This window comes from Amblyomma americanum, chromosome 5 (assembly GCF_052857255.1).
Source record: "Amblyomma americanum isolate KBUSLIRL-KWMA chromosome 5, ASM5285725v1, whole genome shotgun sequence".
In the NCBI taxonomy this organism is placed as follows: domain Eukaryota; kingdom Metazoa; phylum Arthropoda; class Arachnida; order Ixodida; family Ixodidae; genus Amblyomma; species Amblyomma americanum.
This window is the reverse complement of record NC_135501.1, coordinates 49,026,743-49,035,547: the sequence shown is the minus strand read 5'-3', so window position 1 is coordinate 49,035,547 and position 8,805 is coordinate 49,026,743.

The following is an 8,805-nucleotide window of genomic DNA, read 5'->3' as shown; positions in this document are numbered from 1 at the left end:
CGGGGCAAATTTCTCGCGTTATTCCTGCATGACAAGCTGAAACTTTACCCTCTGATAATCCTTATCAAGTGAAAAGTTCTTACGCGACAATAAAGTTGTTGCAAAAAAAATTCATGAAAAACGTTCTTGAACTTCCAATATCAACACCAAGGATCTTTATCATTACCTTCTCGAAAAGAAACTGCTGTCTTGTGTAGAAAACTAAAATCACTATATGGCATAATAACATTCCTGAATGTTGCCTGCAGCTGTTACGGCAAATTCCGTGAGCTCCTGAGTTTTCATCTTTACTTTACATTTTCCTCCAAGAAAGAGTCTGTGTACCTCCAAACAAATGACGTCTGCCTAGGCTTGTGCATAGCTCCGTACTGCATATATCTCGCGCACATTTAACTCACATTTATCTCGGGCTCCACCACAGTGTGGTGCGTGTGTCCAGATTTGTAGACGAAATTGAATCTTTATGAGAAGTACATTTAGTGACGTAGGGGCCATGGTATCTAAAGTTTTATCGATTCTTTCTAAGTGCCTTGACCCGCTTGTCTTGACCCATGTATTGCATTCAAAAGGAATTCTATGGTTTTTAGACTTTTTAAGACGTTACTGTGATTTCCATGTGCGCTGGCGATACGAGCGAAGGAGCCAGAAGCCTCTCACGCCATTCCCATCTGCTCGTTCTAGACTTGTGAAGCGTGCTATTGCCAAATTATGTTTCCGAAACGCCTTGAAAAAATTGTGGAGACCTGCATTGAAGACAGCTTTCGAAATCGGGCAAGGGCGCCTAGAGGTACCATTGTAGCGAACTTATCTTCTAATCTCTGTCTCAGAGAGCCTGTTAAAATATATCTTGTGTTTAGGCCGCAGTGGAGCCATTGAAAGGCAAAAAGGTGGAAAAAGAAAGGTCGCTATTATCCTATACTTACCGATGATTTCGCACGAACTCAATAGGGTTGGTTCTGGGGTCAACGTAAATGTTTTTGTGCGGCCGATAAGCTCTGAAAGCTTTTTCGCATGGTAAACTCTCTCAACAAAAGCAAGGCAGACTGCTCCAAGAAGCAAAAAAAAAAACTTTTACAATGCAGTAGGATTGTTGTGTACTGGATTATGTAGTCATATCGCAATCACTATATGGGCAAAGAGGTAGATGCCTCAATAATGGGCTACAGGAAGTTAATAACGCGAGCAATTCTGTTAGCGGTCATCTAGATATTAATTGCACAGACTGCACAGAAAAGGCAAGAAAAAAAACCCTGTTGCCCTAATTCCAAACAGTGTCATGCTTAAGCAGATCGGCGCATGAAAACCACGATAAATTATGAGGCTTACAAAATTCATTGGCGCCAAGACGAATAGCTCTGTGAGAGCAAAACTACAATTTCTTAAAGATCGAAAGGAAAATGCGCACAGCTTGTATGTGTCCCTTGATATGTGCAGTGGTCTTGTAGTGTCAGTCTTGTAATTTTTTGCGTATTTTATAGATTGTTTGCTGCAGTATTTAAGCAGTGGCAAACCCTCAATAAAAATTAGCTGTGGTTTAAACTTTGCTTAACCCTGGTGAGAAGCGAAAGCTTCCTTTGCACGAGTACGTTCACAAACGCCACACACACTGCCGAATGGAACGTCTGTAAAGCGTCGATGAAATGCACTAGTAGCCACGGTGGGCAGATTGTGATGACCTCAGTAGGTTACATGTCCTGTCACGTGACTGCACTTACGCTACCCCCTTTGAAACCTAGCGTAGTGAAGCTTTCGCTTCGAAATAAATTCTAATCAATTCGCCATGTCTGTGTAACCGTCTAGTCTTCTTTTTATGCGCTGTAGCCACGATGAGAATCCAACATGCCTAAGCTTCCACCTTGTTTGTGAGCGCGCGTGTTTGAGTCATCTTGTTTCATCCGCGTGGCTTGTGCGCTGTAGTCCCTACTTTTCATTACCAACTAGGCGGTCATTACGCGTTAAGAATGTAGTTGATTTTAATGCCACAGTAACTGACACGGTGTTGCAGCCGTACAAAGAAAAGAGCAAGTCCAACTGCGGCGCTTCTTTCTCACCGCCCTTGGCGCATGCGCAGACGCGGCTCGGCGCGTGTGCACTGTACGAGGGCATCGAGGAAAGAACGGTGAAGTGGTCAAAATTCTATCGATGTCTGCTACCCAGCGCTGTGAGATGCTGCTTTCAACATGTGGCGCAACGGTCTATAAATGAGGCTTTTTCCATTAATGACCTGCGCATGCGCCTAATCTCTTTATCACCCATTTCAGAGGGTATGTCCTGGAGAATAACGCACAATTTTGTTCCTCGCGTGTTCTTCCACAAAAAGCGTTCTCTCGGCTGACAAGTTTTAGCAACTGTGAGTTATTGTTTGCCGAAAGTGCGCGATATATCTGTATTTCACGATGAAGTACATCTACTACTAATTGAATTAAAGTCAGATTCTGCCGCTGGCCAAGATGCCATTCTATGGCTTCTATTGGAATCCTGTGTTCTGGCATTTTTCTGAGAGTGTGCGTGCGTGTGTGTGTGAACGGCGAGTAGACTTTGAGCTTTGTATTGTTATTTATCTACTGAATATTTTGATTACATATTTATTAAATTGTTTTTTGTGCGTATTATGTTTGGTCTGAACTCTTTAAATGTGTATTTATTGGAAGATTAGAAGCTAAAATGAAATGTGCAGCCTAATAATGATGTAACAGTCGCGTAATTAAAAAAGCTCCTTCAGCAAAATTTTTTCGTTTCCCTCTTTCCATTTTCATTGTCTTCTTCGCAAGTGATTTCACGCTGACGGCACATGCATGCGAATGAGTGATCGAATGCATTAAAAAATTTTGCATAGGCTCTCTTGAATCTGCTAAATGGGCCAATGAACAGGGGTCGCACACTCAACGAATTTGTTAGGAAAGTGATTGGTTTAGATTACAGGAACTAAAAGCTCTATGGCTGGCTACAGAGCCAACTGAGTTAGCCATTCACTGGTTTACATAAATAATGTCGAAGAATTAAACAGTTTGTCAGAAATATGGTCAGAACGCAAACAGTTGGAGACATTGGGGGTGCTGCCCCATCTGGACAAGTGTTGGAGGTAGCGAGAGCTCCCCTTCCCCCCACCCCCTTCCCCTGACACACCTGTTCTGAAGTCTTTGGCTGCGTACGTAATGGCGCAAAAACGTTTGTCACATTCCAATTATCGCTGCCATCCAGAAAGCTGCCGTCAAATTGGAAAACTGCTAGCATAATTGCGGTTCACTACAATGGCCTACGGAGACCAGTTTCCAGTTAAAGCTAAGGTTCATACTGAACACGGCACAGAATAGACAACCACACGGAAGGCACGAAAAACAACGAAACCGGCGCAGCTTTCAACTGAGGATGTTTTGCTCAAACCTTTAAGTTTTTTATCAAGCACACAAAGGAAGGAGGAAAAGGAGGAACAGAAGGAGCAAGAGAAGGGGAGACTTTAATGAAACTAGAGAGCAAACACTCAAGCCGTATCACAAGATAGTATCACAGAAAACAATATTCATCATACAAACTATTCACGCTCCTGCTGACAGGCAGGAAAAACATTCAGCAGGGTAGATTCCGCCTCTAGAAGCCGATAAAGCAAACTTGTTGGACTGAGTCCCAAGATTATTGAAAGCACACAAAATCAACAACTAGTGACGCAAATTCATCCGCACAAACGAAAGCACGCTTGTCTAAGGCAACCAATACGCTGATTTTTTTCCCAAAACTCCTATTCATCAGAATCAGATTTAGCTATAAAGCAACTAGCCCAAACCGTTCTACTTCCAATTAAAGGCCCATTTCACTAACTAGTGTATGCTACAAAAAAAAGGCGAAAGATTAATCCATAATATGAGGAGGGACCAGAGCAAGATATTCAAAGAAGTACTGTGTTAAAGCACTTATTATCGCTTAGCGGAACACAATTTATTCACTGTTTATCGGCATGGCTTCAGGACCGGCCACTCCTGCGTCAGACAACTGACTGAATTTTTCCACGACACTTCTTGTTTTGATTCCGGCAAGCAGACAGACTCCTATATGTAGGATATTAAAACGCATCAGAAGTGGCCTCAGTACCGAGATTTGTTTCCTCGGCCAGGGTGTCCGATATGTAAACACGAGCACACTGAAGCCGACATACATCACTTACTGTGGGACTGCCCAGCTCTCAAGCCTACAAAGATGCGGCACGTGATGGTTGCAGGTCTTTCACCAAGCAAGCCTGCTTCATACATTTCCTGGACGCAGGGACCGTGCCATCGTTCTCTACTGGACTTCATCAAATCGGCTAACCTTTCTCCATTCATTTAATTTCTACTACATCATTCATCACACCTTCACCAATCATTGATGCCCTGGGGCAATACATTTCGCTTAAAAAAACGCATTTGGGCATAGTTTCTCACGCTGTGGTCATTTTCAAACTCTCCTATATTGGCTTTGCACGACACGCACTTGAATGAGTTCAAGATTAGCTCACAAACCCCAATCAAAGTGTAGTCATTACGAGATGAGATCCAGAATCAGTCTGTGTGTCATCAGGAATCCGCAGAGGCCTGTAATGAGACCACATTTCTCTTTAGTGTGTATATGTGATGCAAACCTAGATTTCAGAAGTAAAATTAAACTATATCCGTTCATTCTATGATTTCTAGAGTTATTAACAACCACGTAGACATAAGTGCCTTGCCCGAGCATATTTAGCGCAAAAATATGTGGCGGCGAAAATGGCATACGACAATAAATATTGCAAAGTGTTAACAGGTATGGTTCTGAAATAATCGCGAGTCCAGAGGAAACGACTTGTCTTTAGATGGTCTTCAAATAGTAAATAACCAAGGCACCAGAAAACATGCGTGACATATTTTTATTGAATCTCACCTGGAGTAGCTGCGCAGACAACGTAAAAGTGAAAATTAGCGGAGTAAATAATTTTTTAATAACAAACATAGGAAGGCACGGTGAAACGTCACAGAGGTGTTCTACTTTTTGAATCTGCGATAGCTTGGAATATGCAGCTTCGCTCTAGGACTCCTAGTTTGCAGCCCTTGCTCAGACAAAGAATGGGATCGAAAATAATACAAAAATTATTGTGGTACTATAAAGAGAATGAAAGACAGTGTCCCTGCCCGTGTCACTAAGTATAACGCGCTGGCCAAAATAATACTTATATTAGGTTGAGGCAACCTAAAAATATTGAAAAAATAAGCCCCTGCCTGCACCACTGTCCAAAATAACGTGACAATTATTGTGGGACTATAAAAAGAACGGCAAATAAAGTGTCCCTGCCCGTGCAGCGAATCAAAATAATACAAAAACTGTTGTGGGACCATAAAAAAAAACGAGAAATAAAGTGGCCCTGCCCGTGCCACTAAGTATAACGCGCTAACCAAAATAATACAAAAATTATCATGTGTGACCATAAAAGTGCGCAAAATAAAGTGTCCCTGCCCGTGTCCAAAATAATACATTCATTACGTTGGGGCAACGTAACACCACTAACGTACAGAATATAGATTGAGGTTGCTGAGACCAACCTCGCCCGCTCGACTATTGTACCGCGGGTGTCCACTAACGTACAACAGGATTTTTAACAAACTCGCATGATATTATACTAAAGTCGCTACCCTGGATAACATGCTCAAATTCGACAAGCTTGTTATCCGCCGTGCAGCAGCTAGTTGTTCACTCTTAAATCTAAATGATTGGGATCATGTCTTCATCACATCATCCCATCTTATCATCGAGCGCCTTACCTTTCTACTGGTGTCTCCGTTGCGTGACACCGCGGAACGGGACCCGTCCTGTGATGTCATAGACGGAGACAGCGCCGCCTGGAACAGACTCTTCACCAGAGACGCCTATAAAGCCACCCTCCGGCTTCGCATTTCTGGGATTCGCGGTCACAAGAGCATATCGGTGACTTGTGAACTTTGCTTTCTAGGTAGACTTTTTTAATTATTGATCACTTTTCAGCATATTCCCGTGGCCGCTGATCCCAACTCCTGTGTTTCAATGAATGTGGATTTGTGCACGTATCGCGCTCGCATCGGCTCATTTTCTTCCCGTCACGCACATGTGTGTGAGCAAGACTATCATTTGATACCAGGGGCGGGACTAGACCGTGAACTTTGCCCGAGACCTACTTTATTCCTGCTTTCTACATGCCTGAGCCTACTTTTGCTTTGTACGGGGGATGTCGAAGCAAATCCCGAACCAAAGGTTGATGATGTGCTCGCACTGTTAAAAGAATGCCATGGTGAAACGTCAGAAACGCTAGAAGAAATCAAACAGAACATAAACAACATCCAGGACCGTGTTGCTGTCATAGAGAAAAGTATGTCCGCTGTACTTGATATGAAGAAAAACTTCGACACCGTGTCTTCTTCTGTAGAAGACGTCAAGACAAATATATGCAAAACAAACGATGAACTTACAGGTGTAGTCGAAGACATGAACAGGAGAATGAGAAGGAACAACTTGATTATTAAAGGGCTCGCTGAATGAAAACACGAAGGTTATGCAGAAACAGAAAAAAATAGTTAAGGACTTCTTTAGCGAGCATCATAAGATACAGTCCGGTGACATCGAACGTGCCCATCGCCTTGGTCAGCCACTTTCTCATCAAGCGCGAAAAATTATAGTTAAATTTCTGAACTTCAAGTCTAAACTCGAAGCATTCCAAAATGCACATAAATTGAAAGATCTCACGGAACCAAAAGTTTGGCTAGACGAAGACTTCTCCCCGAAGGTTCTACATGCAAGGAAAAAGCTGCGCGACTTCGCCAAAGCGAACATCAGAGAAAACGAGCGTTATTCTGTAATATTTGATAAGCTTCACATGAAAAATGGTGTTTACCGGTATGGCTCGGCAACAGGTAGCGTGAAAAACCTTCCTTCCAGGCACACGCCCCCCCCCCCCCCGCCCCCCCCCCCCCCCCCGAGAATTGACAGTCTACAGCAAAGAAAGCCAACCATAACAAAACCACACCAATCTCCTTGGTCTTGGCAAACTTCCGCAGCATACATAACGAAGTAGACGCACTTAAAGCTATTGCACATGCCTGCTCGGCTGATATCATCTTGGGTAAGGAAACGTAGCTAACCGAAGACGTTGCTTGTCACGACATCGCGCTTCCATGCATCATCGTTCGTGTTTTTTTAGGAAAGATAGGGCTGACTCTCGACGAGGAGGATGAGTGATCATTGCGATTAACAAAGACTTCCATGCATCTCTTATCCCTATCGACTCTCCTTTAGAAATAGTCTGGGTTTCTGCTCAACTTGGTCATGTGTTTTGCGTTTTAGGCGCCCGTAGCCAACCTGAATTCATTGAACTGTTAAATGACGCTATCGAGCAGATCCCTGTAAAGCACCCGAATTGCCTCCTATATTTAGCAGGTGACTAATTTTCCCGCGATTGACTGGACGACGCTAACTGTTGGCTCCGATAGTAACCGACAGGAGAACATTAACTTTCTTCATCTGCTTCAATATCACCAGCTCACCCAAATTGTTCACAAGCCTACTCGCGGCAAACATATTATGGACCTCATCCGAACAACCCATCCTGAGATCTAACAAATCCACGTCTTGGAAGAAATAAGTGACCACAAAGTTGTGCACTGTTCTTTTCTACTTCCACTTACCGACAAAACAAAAACCAAAAGGCTTATCTACAACTACGCTCGTGCGGATGTTTAAAAATGAACCTGCTGCTGGAAACTTTCACAAATAGCTTTGAGGCCAATTTTCATAACCGTACGACTAATGAAAACTGGAAGTTGTTTCGTGACAAACTGAAAGAAATTGAAGATTCCTGCATGCCAAAACGAATGATAAGCACGCGAACTAATGATCCTCGGTTTACCACGGATGTAAATAGGGCACTAAATAGGAAAAAAAGAGCATTTAGGAAAGCGGTTCTATCAGAGGAAACTATACACCGGGAAAACTACAAAAGCATTTCCAAAATAGCTGAAGAAAAATATTTCTGAAGCAAAAAACAAATATTTGAATTTTACACTTCCTAGTTTGATAAAAACCAACCCTAAAAAATTTTGGAACACTGTTAATTTTAAAACCGCTAGTACGGTTCCTGTTCTTTTGGGTGTAAACGGCAGCACCCTACCTATAGAACAGTGTGCAGAACAATTCAATAGCCACTTCTCACAAGTTTTTACGGACGAATTGCCCATTTACAACCCACTGCTGCTTCCTGAGGCCGATATCCAGATTCCCTTTTCACCCATTCACATATCTGCGTTTGGTGTGGCTCGTGCAATTGAACGCCTACCTCACCACACTAGCCCAGGACCCGATGGTATCAACGCGAAACTGTTAAAAATTACCTGCCAGCAAACAGCTTTCCTGCTATCTCTCATTTTCCAACAGACACTCGATACTACATGTGTGCCAGAAGATTGGAGGTCCGCCTATGTCTTCCCGGTATTTAAATCTGGAGACAGATCCATTTCTAAAAATTACAGGCCAATTTCTTTAACCTCGATATGTTGCAAGGCACTCGAACACATAATATACACTAACATTATGACTCATATTAGCCAGAAGAACTTGCTTCATAACAACCATAATGGCTTTCGCAAACATTTACGTGTCAGACACAGTTATTTGAGTTCATTACGGACCTTCATCACGCAATCGACTCTTCGCTCTACATTGACTCCATCTTTATTGATTTCTCTAAAGCCTTTGATCGCGTGCCTCATAACCACTTAATGATAAAGATACGCAACGTGCCGCTGGATCAACGTATTACGCAGTGGATCAACGCAT